This window comes from Sipha flava, unplaced genomic scaffold (assembly GCF_003268045.1).
Source record: "Sipha flava isolate LNK unplaced genomic scaffold, YSA_version1 0_pilon_pilon, whole genome shotgun sequence".
NCBI lineage: Eukaryota > Metazoa > Arthropoda > Insecta > Hemiptera > Aphididae > Sipha > Sipha flava.
The window spans coordinates 390,319-403,855 of NW_020271713.1; positions in this window are offsets into that span (position 1 = coordinate 390,319).

Consider the following 13,537-nt stretch of genomic DNA (forward strand, 5'->3'; position numbering starts at 1 on the left):
GTTATCAGTACTACCATCGTTGTGTCCCAAAACAACCGAACTACGATAAAGAGTTGCGCGTTTTAGTCACGGTCGTGGTTACATTGTAGATAACGCGTGTACGCCGATCGATCGATGACAACCGTGACAAAGCTATTGTTGGTGGTAAGTCATACTATTAATGAAATTATCATTTATAATGGTGACACATAAACATCGAAAATTAATACGTATTATATATTGTAATTGCCGACTGTCTTTCTTTTCGTATACTCGTTCTTGATGGTGATGTATAATATAAACATAAGTCACCGGTAGCATGGCCGGCTGAAGGGCGACGCAATTGGTGCAACTATACTAGGGCTAGGGCTTATGCCAGCTATTGAATGGACTTGGTTGGAACATAATCTTTGATGAAAAAATCAAGATTTTCAGTAGAAAAAGCCAGAAAAAATGTTTATAATAATTATTTAATTGTTTTATAGGTATGTTTGCATTTTACTAAGGTTGGTTATTACAGTGCTCGAAGTGACGGGGTGATAATGAGGGATAGCATCCCTTTACTTTTTTGTATTTACAGTTTTCATCCCTCTACTTGTTTTGTCTAGAATAACGCATTCCTCCTAAGACTTGTATTTTAAAATGATATGCTTATCATTTTTATATTTATATATCAGACATTTTTTTTTCAGTGAAAATAATTTTTTTTAACATTCAGGCCCGGGCGCCCGGCTTATCGTGTTGTTTAGTATAAGCCGTTTCGCAACTCGTATTATACTCGTATTTAGAGCCACGGACTAAGATAATATACTTTATGTGAACTATAAAAAAAAATATATATATATTATAGGTACACAAGGTGCGAAGAATGTTATGATGATATCAGAATTATAAGGCATCCCTCCACTTATCTTGAGCCATTTCGACCACTGGTTATTAAATTTTATTGATTGTTAAATAAAGATGATTAAAAAATTTTATAATTTTATATTATATTTTTTAATTCATTGGGTTCAATAAAATGTGTATAAAAGTAATTCCTTGGAGAGGGGTGAAAACCGAACGGCCTACTGTCCAACTTTCATCTTCTTTCTTATTTTGAATTTACAATTAAATGCACTACCTAGGTAATTTGAGACAGACGAACTGATTTTTTGTAGATCCTTTTTTTATTAACTGTGTTTTTTTTTAAATATTATGCCATCGTTATATATTATTGACAAATAATTATACGGAGGTAAGCACATTAACTGTGGGGATACAACATTTATTCTTATAGTACTTAAGATACATACTTTATGCAAACGTAAAATAATTCTCCATGACGCATACAATTTAAACTAAATGATGACAAGAGATATTTCAGAATGCTACAAACACAGATATATATACATAAATCTGTAGCTGCAAGTGTCTCATAGTCTTTAAAAGTCGGCATCCTTACTGGTTTATACAACATTGATAAATACTACGCTTTTATTTCACCCATCTACATAATGTTTATTCGTAATCTACATTATGAATTATAACTAAGTATCAGAATTTAATATTTTTTGAACCAGAAAAGTACGCGAATAATTTTTAAATAAAAACGAATGAATTTGCATTAAAACTGAAAACAACAAAGTAGGCGTTAATTTTTTTAATTATGTTGAACATTTAAAAATTAAATTATTAAATTAAATATTAAAGTTTAATATTTTACTTATTAAAAAATTAACAATAAAGGTAGAAAATGTTGAGTCACAAAATTCAATCAATGTTAAGTATTTTGTTCAACACAAATACATTTTGCGCAAAGAAAAATATCGAAAAAATGAAATTTAATTTATACTTACCTTAAATCTAATTCAGACTTTGAGTTGAGAAAAAATCACAACAAAATATCATTCAATAGAAAATAATGCTAATCTTGTATTTTTTTAGTAAATTATCGTTAAAAAATTCATAAGTATAGAGATCAAGAACTTATTATTATATAATAATAATTATTAAAAATGTATTTAGGTTGTAACATTTTATCGTTTTTAGTAAGTTTTTTAGCATAATTCATAACTTTTGTATAGTGTCATGAAAAAGGTTCAAAAACAACCTTTTATAAGTTTCACTTTAATATACTTCAGTATTTCATAAAGTGTATTTTGTCAATAATTATAATATTAATTGAATTGAATGCCACCTCATGGAGCATTTGCTATAGATATTTATAATTGTAAATAATAAGTTGACAAGTAATAAAAAAACGAAGTTATAACATTTATAAATCCCTTGCTGGTTGTTCGTTTTGTAAACTACAAATTATATAGTTTGCAGGTTACATTATTATGTTCATTTTAAACCATTAAAATAAAAAAATACTATACATTTTTTGTAAATATAAATATACAGTATTATATTGAACACGAAACGTTAGTTCATAAATTATTTTGCCGAGTCCATAAGTTTTAAATGACATTCATTCTACTGTATTAACTAACTTTTCAGAATTTAATTAATACACTAACAAATTAGTAACAATTCATTTTTTTTTCATCGCCGTAGTTATAATTTCATTAATATTAAAACTATTTTTTTGTTATTTATGTTAAAAATCCTGTTAATTTTACTAATTAAATTATACAGTATATTATAAAAATTACTGTATTCAACTTGGAAAGAGTGAGTGACTACTGCAACCAATATGATTTTATTACTGCAGCATAAATAATTTAATATTGTAACCATAGAAGTTAACAATTTAAATTTTAATGATACAGTCAAGTAATAAAAGTTAAATAATTATTGAATAATTTGGTATTGTTGTATTTACTTATATAACACTGTTGGATATTTCTGTGTTATTCAATTTTGTAATCGTTTGATTTTATATTTTTTGTAGTTTACTATTATTGTTATCATGGATTAATTAAGCTGACTGTAAACATACGAATATATTCTACAGTCGGAATTTTTGCTTCATACCGAAAAACTAAAAAATTTTATTTTGTACATTTTCTTAAATGTATTGTTATAGACTGGAAGCATTATAACAGGTTGCAAATAATTGTTGGTATATGTTTTTGTATGTAAATAATTTAAATAAACCTAATAAATTAAGTTGGTATACAACCAATGCTATTGAATTGAAACATATCAAAAAATAAAAATAGCTAGGTACTCGTTTTATATATGTCGTAGGCATATAGTCAAATAACTGAATAACTGATAGAAAATATATTTAAATTTTTAAAATAATACAAAATGTTTTTTTATTATTTGCCTGACATGAAATAGGCATTTAACTAAATGTCTAGGCAGATAGTGAAATTGCATAAATATTAAATTCTTTGACAATATGCCTAGGCATTTAATAAAATGCCTGATTTGACTTTATGCCTACGATGTATATACTTCGTTGGCGTCAGTAGTTTGGCTGTGTGATTATTTTATTTCCATGTAATCAGTTATTTTTTATGTATAAATTATGATGACTATTATCAGTAATTAAATTATATTAGGTTATAATTGATACTTAAATTATATTTGGTTATTATTTTTATATAAATTACAATCGATATTAATTGGTACATTTAACAAATTTTCTTTAATTTTCCTAGTAAAAGGAAACAGAAACCAATTAAATTCAGTATATTTATGGCAACACAAAATTCGTTGATATTTATATTATTTCAATAGTGGTAAAAAAATGATTTTAAGCTATAAATATAAATATTTCAATTACAATAACATAAATCCGTGACCATAACGAGAACATTTTATATTTATGTTGTATTCATAAAATATTTTTTAATTAAATAATGTAATAATAATCCTGATTATAATTAATTTTCGATTATTTTTGATTATAACTAAAGTCAATTAATAATCAACATTTTCAAAATTTCAATAAATAAGTATCAATTATTTATACAGTATTAAAAATAATCGATATATCATGTAATCGATTAAAATGATCTATTAGGTAGGTATATAAAATAACCACGCAGCCCTATATTTCAGTTATATGATATTTTAAAGAATCGACGTAGGTATACAGAATTTAATACCACCGTTAGTTATAGTAATTAACTAACTTAATTAAACCAAAAAATTTTTTTTGTTTCATGGTCCTTTAAAAAAAATACAAATGTACATACAAATGATAATAATAATTAACAACTATAAATATGTACATTATATTTGAATGGTTGGGTTAAAATGTCATAAGAGACTTAAGTCTTTTCCAATTATATTTTCAATCAACTAGGTAACTTATATAATGAAGGACTAAAAAATAAACTCGCAGCTTAAAAGATCGAAAAAATAGTTGTCTTGCTCCTATAAAAAAAAAACTTAAAATAAGAACTTAAAATAGAATTACTTACTCGTAAAATAAAATTAAGATACTTAAGATAAAATAATACAATAAATAATAAATTCTATATTTTATGACTGTTTGATTTGTTGATATTTACTGAAACAGTAAAAATAAAACACAAATAGTTATATATCTGTATATGATTAATTAATATTAATAATTAAATCATGCCGGTCTCTAAATAATTTTAAATTAAAATCTAGTAATGACAAAACATTATATATTTAATATTTATACCAAATAGTTTTTTGAAAAAATAGATTAATTTAATAAAACTATATTAACAATCATTTGAAAATTGTATGTAAGTTTAGTTGTTATAATAGAAATAATTTTTCCTATGATCATTTATCAATTTTCAATATTTTAATTTATCTATATAAAACATAATTTATATGTTATAAGAAATATTTAGTTTTAAAATTCGTATATACTTTGCAATAAGTTATTTGGCACGAGTTGACTATAACTAAATTTAATTATTTTTCCTATCATGGCCACTACAGTACTACTATAGTCATTTAATTATTACCTTCATTGTCCTAATAATAGTACATACAGACATACAAGTATATAAATCGTTCGTCATTGTTTTTTGTTAAGATTCAGTGCGGGTTTTTGTCGGTATAATACGTTTTAATCAGACTCATTGTTTAAGCGAAATATAGTTATGACTCTATAAGCATGACAATAGTACTTCACTCACCAATTAATTTTCTTTCGTATTGGTTAATACATTTTCAGATTAGTTGCTCGTCACCTCCCTGACAGCAGCAATAATACACTAGGCGCAGTTGTTACTCGAAGAATTGTATAAGTATTGCCTTATCTAAAAAACAATCAGCTCATGAATATTTCAATTTTAATTAATTAATATATTGCTTTTGGATATTATAGGTAGTTCTGTCAGAGGCGGCTTGTAAGCACTTACTACCAGGGCGATGTCCCAGTATAAAACATTTTTTATGTACATTTTGATTAAATAAATTAAAATTTAGTAGACATACTAATATATTTATGAAAATATTTGGAGATACATAATTTACGTTTTAGCGTTTAAGTAGTTTTAATGTGATACGAGGAAAGCCAGAGCAATTTTTCAGGGTAGGTGGGGTGGTTTAAATTATACTGCCCCGGTAAGATGTAAATGTTCAAATCATCTCTGAGTTCTGTGCAGTTGAATAATTTATCTGTAGGTGATATACAAAATATACACGTACAAAGAATGAAATAAGTATTAACGTAGGCGTCACTATGGGGTATCGAGGGGTATCTTTGCTATCCCAGAAATTGTTGTAGGATAGGGTAGCAAGGGTATCGTTTTTCTAACCCAAAAAAAGTCATAAATTTTAAAAATGTATTCGATGTTTATTGTTCAAGTGTGTACGAACATAGACTCTCTATTATTAGGATTGTATTCAAAATAATTATATTTTGTTATAAGTCCAATACGGATAATGTATACACTATACGTCATACCAAGATTTATGAAGAAGAGGTTAGCCAATTATCATATTAAATCTATAAAAAATTATTTTTTCACTTTCTAAAAATAAACTTTCCTACCTCAAAATGTGGACTCAAGTGACGCCCATAAGTATTCATAAGATTAAAAAAAAATATGATAAGTTTAATTTAATTAATAAAAGCTGGTTGATATTTGTTGAATACATAAAATCTTAGAAATGAATAAATATAACTACAATAATGTCATGATTAATGAATATTTAGAAATAGTTATACTTATTTAAACTAAATTTAAATTATACAAAGCCTGTATATTAAATGAAAAGTGATAAAAAGACCATCAAAGTTGTTTTATTAAAGTTATACTTATCATAAAATAGGTGGCTTTTATAAAAACTTAAAAGCTATAAAAAAAATCATCACTGACCTAATTTAAATACAACAAAGAATATTTTCGCTATATATGTTTGGCCTTTTCCGCAAACGAAGACTTAGTAAAAAAACGGAGTATTTGTAGAAGGAAATATATGGGGCATGATTCACATGGGCTCATGAACTGATATTAAATTGTTTGTATCCATTGAAATGAATGCCAAGTTATTCTTTCGCACATTATATATAGATACGTTTATCTTTATTAATTTTATTTCAAGCCAATGTGTATAATACTTTGATACAATATTTATGCAAAGTGATGACTGTAGATCGAATATTTTTCTAGCAAATGTTGTCTACAGATAATGAATAACTAAACGCCAGAGAATAAAAATAAAAATTTTGAGTAAACCGGAAGAGTGGTAATTAATTTAGAGTTATTAGTCTATTTAAAAATAAATAAATAAAATGTATAAAATAACTCTATTTGTAGCCCCTTATGTGACCTAATTTATTATTTATTTATTATTACTATGGATTATGGAGTTATTATATTGTAAGTGTAATTTATAAAGGTAAATAATAAGACGACAAAAATAAAATTTTTATTCTAAAAAAAAAATCATAAAATGTTAGTGTAATCGTAAAATTATTGTTGAACTGTTTACTGATAAAACGTAATAATTACGCGTTCGGAGAACTCACGCACACTAATGATCAGTTACTACACACATACTCATACACCAATTCCCAATGAATAAACATATTGCCTATACTCAACCCCTTAAAAACGGACCACTTTCAACCTCTTTAATAAAATAATACAATTTTAGATAACTACATAAACAAGTATCTATACTTTAATACATATTAATAAATATATTTTTAAAATAAATTAAATTATTCTACATTTTTAAATTTCCATTTTATTTTGTTATTTATTTAATTATAATATAAAGCAAAATATTTTGTCTTAAGTAAATTAATAAAATAAAATATATATAAATGAATATACAGGTATTCATTTTTTTTTATGTATTATTAACTTTTAATAATTTAGTTTATTACAAAAAGGGAAAAATTATCAAAGGAACAAAAAAAAATTATCTTCATTCATTAAAGTTTGATCCCCTTGAGGCACGTGAAGGGGTTGACTGATCATAATGAAAATTGTCTATAGTTATTTTTACAATATATAGAACTAAAAAAAAAAAAAAAAAAAAAATTGACTTTAATAGTTAAGGACCCCTTTAATATTCATAGAACCTATACTATATTACTAAAAGGCATATACATTACATATCATATTCATTTAACGGTTGTAATTATAATTTGATTGTAGCAACCAAAAATTTCATTAATTCTAGATAATTTAAATTGATTACTTAGTTATTAGAAATAACTAACCAATTAGGTACAAACAGGGGCGGAACTAGGGGGTGGAAGACAGGGATTAACCCCCGGGCGTAACATTTTAGAGGGTGTAATTTTTGTAATTATTAATAACTAATTTGATATTTTTAACTTTGTTAAATACTGTTATTGGGTTAAAACTCAACAAGTATAATTGTATATTGATTATTAGAAAAACTTCTCGAGAAAAGTATTTGGTTATTGGTTTATGATTAGAGCGTGATTTTAACAATTTTCACCGTAAAAATTTCTAGTTCCACCTCTGGGTATAAATTAAACAATGTGATAATATTTCTAAACAAAACAATTATTTAAAATACAATTACTTATAAGTATCCACATAATATTTGTTAAAAAAAGATTGATTAATTTAAAGATTCGTGTTTCATTGAATTTTATGATTATATTTGGAACATTTTTATGTAGCTATATTTGTAATGGTTAATTCTTTGTAGCTTTATTTTTAGCTTTAATGTATTAAAGTTGAGAAAATAAGTTTGGGATCTAGAAAGTCATATTTAATAACTGTACGTTTTTAGAATAGTACATCGTTCACTTATTCTGTTTTTCTTGAATGATAAACAACTTATAAATTAACTTACCCAACATTTGACATATCCTTATTCGTCATAATATATATATATAAAATATTTTAATTAAAATTTAAAATGTATTAGCTACTATCATTTGACAGCATAACCGTGAAGTTTTTAAAAAATAAACTATACGGCTTTTAAATTATATTAATAAGTAAAAAACATGTAGTGTTAGCTACTTTATGATTAAATATCATGATACAAGGATAGTGTTTTAAGTCAAACAAATTATGTCCCTCCTACATCGATCGAAATTCACCTACAGTCTACAGTCTACCTCTAGTATCTCTGCGATTATGTCATTTTGTCATAGTGCTCATCATTATTCATTATACGGAGGTTAATAAATAATATATTTTCTTCACTGTAATCAAGTACGAAATGCTGCATTAAATCATTTTTATTTGACAATACAAATCTACAATACATTAAGGAATTATTCTAAATATATTGTAACCAATAAATTAAAATATTTAAATAATCAATAGGTAGGTTAAAACAAAATGAATTGATACCTAATATAAACAAGGCTATTTTTACAATTTAAATATTATAGTACCAAATTATTTATTTCCACAATAAAAATAAATTATTTAACAACATTTTAATTTTAATCTATGTACGAGACATTTTAATTTTAAATTATGGCTTGTATCCAAAAATTTACGCATATTTGTTTATTTATGTAAAAATGCATAGTGAATTAAAATTATTATTACTCATTTAAACATCTAACAAAAATATAACCAACAAGTAGTACGTAGAAATACTTCATCATTTGTTTTCTTTTGATTTTGCTGTTATAGGTAATAGTTAAAGAAAACAGATTACTATTTATTGTATATATACAATAATTATTATTTATAATAATGTTATTAGGTAACTCATTTTACTATTCTAATTTTGTTAATAGCAAGGGTATGGCATAGGCGTGCGTAGTTTTCGGTCTCAGGGACAGCAAGAGATCAATTCGGCCCATTCTTCAAGTTCACCGTCAAAATTGTATTGGTTATTTGTTTTATTTTTGATAAAAAGTTATACAGTAAGGTACTAAGCTACTAAAGGTGTACTTTTCCACAAGCCTATAGTTAATATTTATTATTTGTAATATGATAATATATGCAAACATTAATAACAATATAAAATATATATTTTTAAAATAGTAATAATTAAAATATTAACAATTGGTAATAATATGGTACATAATTTAAGTTGTAAATAAAACAATAAAACTTCTTATTAATATTTAATATTCATAATTTTTTTTTACAAACTTATTATACTAATCTACGCTCTACAGGTATTACATTTTTTAAATTCATCAATTCCACTATCAATATATACAGAAAAAGTTAATTCTTGTTCAACAAATAGAAATAAAATAATGCATTTAGTCCATTTTATGTCATGGTAGATCTAAGTTTGCTTTTTATAATGGTAAGTTTGGAAAAACTACTCTTAAAACCACAACTTATGATAGGGATTATAACAAACATTTTTAAACAAAGAAAAAAATTATTAAAAATATTTGATCGATCACATTTGTTTAACCAATCAAGCCACTTATAAACAGAACCAGAGCAAGTACCTTTAGGAGTATCTTCTAATTGTTTCAAAATGGTTATCTCAGAAATTAATTATTCTTTAGAAATATGAAAATATTTATTTAATAGGTTAAATTCTATGTTATAATTTTCTATTTTAGTATCAAAATGCACAAGATTACCTATCATACTTATTATGTATAATGTTTCTTGCTTAAATCTTAAGTTCAGGCCATTTATTAATGTATCTAAAGTTGTATTGTGAATATTCATTCTCATTTCATCAAAAATGATTTTAAGAAAATGTTGTGTTTGTGTAGCATTATCTATTTTTTTGGTATTTTCCTATTTTGAATAGGAGGTATAATAATATTATAATTAACAAAAACATTTTCAGTATTTTTGAAAATTAACTCAAATTTTTCATATGAAATTCTCATTGAAATTAGTGAAGACTTAAGAGATTGAATATGTTTAACTTCAGATAAGAGATCTTTCGAGTTAGCCTTTGGAGTTTGTAATGAATATATCGTTATAAAATGATCCACATTGAAAAAAATTGAAATGTATATCTCATATATAATCAATTCCTTAAATACGGATTCAGGGGGGCGATCGCCCCTTCGCCCCTCTAAAATACGCCCATGTTCTTCGTTCGTATTCATTATTTTCAGTATTTTTTTTATAACCAAAGATTCTCTTAAATATTTCCCTCTCGAAAGTCATTATTAAACACAATATACAATGTTTACCAATTATAATTTATGGGTTTATATCAGCAATCGTATACTTTGTATCAGACATCGATATGGCAATTTTATATAATAATAATACATAATATAACAATTCATTCTAAGATAATAAAGTAATAACAGTGCGTAGTTTATCGTACATTTAGTGGAACGTTCGAATCGATTTATTTTCTTCGGTGTTTGTGTGTTTGTAGGTTTATTTTAAGTACAGTATAAGTTATAGTGTAAATATGTATACATGCATAAAGGAAATAGATTGATTAATACAGCGCTGGTTTGACGACGAAGGTTGTACAATTTTGCCGTAAAATGTTTTTTTTTTCATATATATCATTCTTAGATATACTATTCTGGGGGCCCAGGTCGATTTTATAGGTCAAAGGGTGGCTGAAATGGATACATTATGTTTACGAGCGGTGGTGTTCTAATGGCTTTCCCGAGCGCCCTCTGCTGCTGACCGGACATCTCGACATTTCACGATTTACAAGCTCGTCTATTTGCCGACAACGTCACTTTAGGTATATATGTATAATTTATTAATATATATAGTACATATACATCGCACCGCCAGTCAATCACTCATTAAACTTTATTTTCAATACGTGTACGGAACACCGGAATAACATAATATCTATTACTATACAGCGTGTATATTTAGCCTGGAGTTCTATAATTTGTATGTATAAATTCTCAGTGCCTGTTGCAACCGATTGTCGCAGTAGGTTGTAAACCATGTACAATGTAAATACAATGCCATATAAATCATATACTATATTATTGTGTAATTGTAGTATACCAACCACAGAAATTAATGGACCGAAAAGAATTATACTTGATAAGTTAAAATACAATTTTAATTATTCCATAAATACGTTGGTAATTGCATAAGTAGCATATACTCCTCTCCCTTTTGGCATCTGTAATAATCAGTATACCCTACCTCCCGTTTAATAATATTACACATTATATAAATATGGATGTATATTTATAATACTAACCATTTGTACATAGAATATGGTAGTTTTGCGTAAATAAATAAAAGAACAAATATTTTTGATGAATTAAAACTTCTAAGTATCATAAGCTACAAGGTTCAAGTGATTTCAATAACAATATACAAATATTTTTCATAATAACACGTATACAATGATGAGAAATCAATAAGTGTTTGACGTTAAAATAATCACCTTGTTTAAACATCACCACGGTCCACACATATAGTACGTTATGAATAGTGCAGCATTATTAAAATTATACCTAAAAAAATGTAAATAATTACTCGAGGTCTAGTGTTACAATTAGGTTTTGTGGGACCCTAGTCCAAACAATAATTTGGAGTCCTTAAAAAAATTGTTCAACATAATTTATTTTAGTAAGTATAATAATTCAAATGAGACAAGACTTTTTAATATCAGCAGTCTAATCTTAGTAAATATAAAATATTTCAATGTTCAATTAAACAACAATTTACTTGGAAATATTTTAACAGTTATAAAATAATACCATTTACTTATACATAACAAACAAATATTTAAGTACAAAAATATTTTATTTATAAAATTATTCGTTAACAGCAGTTTCTGAAATACGAGTTATAATCGTATTAAAGAAAAATCTTGTGTTTTTGGAGCCCGTTTGAGCACAAATGAGGTATAATTAAGAGTGCTATGCACCTCGCCCTCCCCCCCTAGTTGCGGAACCGTCGAGGTCTATACGATATATACATACATTATTGGTATGAAATTTGAAAAAAAAAAACGTATAATAACCAATATGCGTATTATATGCTTGATTCGAACGTATGCGAAAAAAAATTAATAAGTTAACAAACACGTTTACCGGGTTAGGTAAACTATAGTATAGTTGTTGTACCGAGTGCCATGTTTAAAAATAAAATACAACTATTATAACCGCACTTTGTTTTTTCTACAGGCCACATTTATTTTATCCGAACTCCGGTAGAAATGTTCAGCCCTCTGCACCGTGTCATAATACCTAAATGAACAACGGTACGATACTCAATATTTATATTGTAATACGTACGCGTACTCGAAATTTTTATATTTATACCCAACATAACGTCTACGCTATTAGCATGGATGCACATGTGTTAAAAAAAAAAAAAAACGCTCATATAAATCGCGTTATTGTTATAATGGGAGCCGAATAACACGAGCTGTACCTACAACATTCCACGTATTATGTTTACGGTGCGTGTGCCATTATGGCGTACGGTTCCGTTGCGCTGTTCCGCGATGATGTTTCGTCGGACGGGGGCACGGTTACACGTAACCGATGTTCAATGTGCACACGACGACACGATGGCAGCCGAGCACGGCGGTCGCGACGTAAACGGTGCCGGGCGACCCGTGCAGAGGGGGTGTCGCGGATCTCCGCGCGCGTCATACGCGTTACGCGACAGCACAACGTGCCCGGCGCGCGTACATACGTAACAGGTATATGACATACACCACATATAATTGTACGTCGCTCACGAATGTGTGCACACGTGCACTAGCATACGCGCAAATAATGGCACTACTTTTTTCGGTTCGTCTGTTATCGTTACGGTATATGTGTGTACATACGTATATATATATATATATATATATATACATTTTCTATGACTACCGTATACGTATGAACCGCGTATCGTTGTGTTTTATCATATTTTTACGAGCCGCTTGCTGCGATGTGGTCGACGGCCGCGTTCAAGGGTTACACCCAAAACTTGAAAGGTCATCGTTTGACCCAAGTGTGTGTGTTTGTACGTTTGTACGTTTGTTTAGGCCTTGTACACGAAACAGTACACCGCACGTATATAGTATATTATATTTTAGACGCGTTTAATCGTCGTCGTGATTCGTCCGGTGGAATATATACACTACGCACGTTTAAACATATATATACATGTACGCGGTTCGTTAATATTATTGAACTTATAATAATAGTTTACGAAAAAACGTCGTCGTCCCGCGCGCTCGTCGTACCTAATTACACACGTACCTAACCTAACTTAACGTATTCGCAACACTTGCGCACCTCCTACGTACA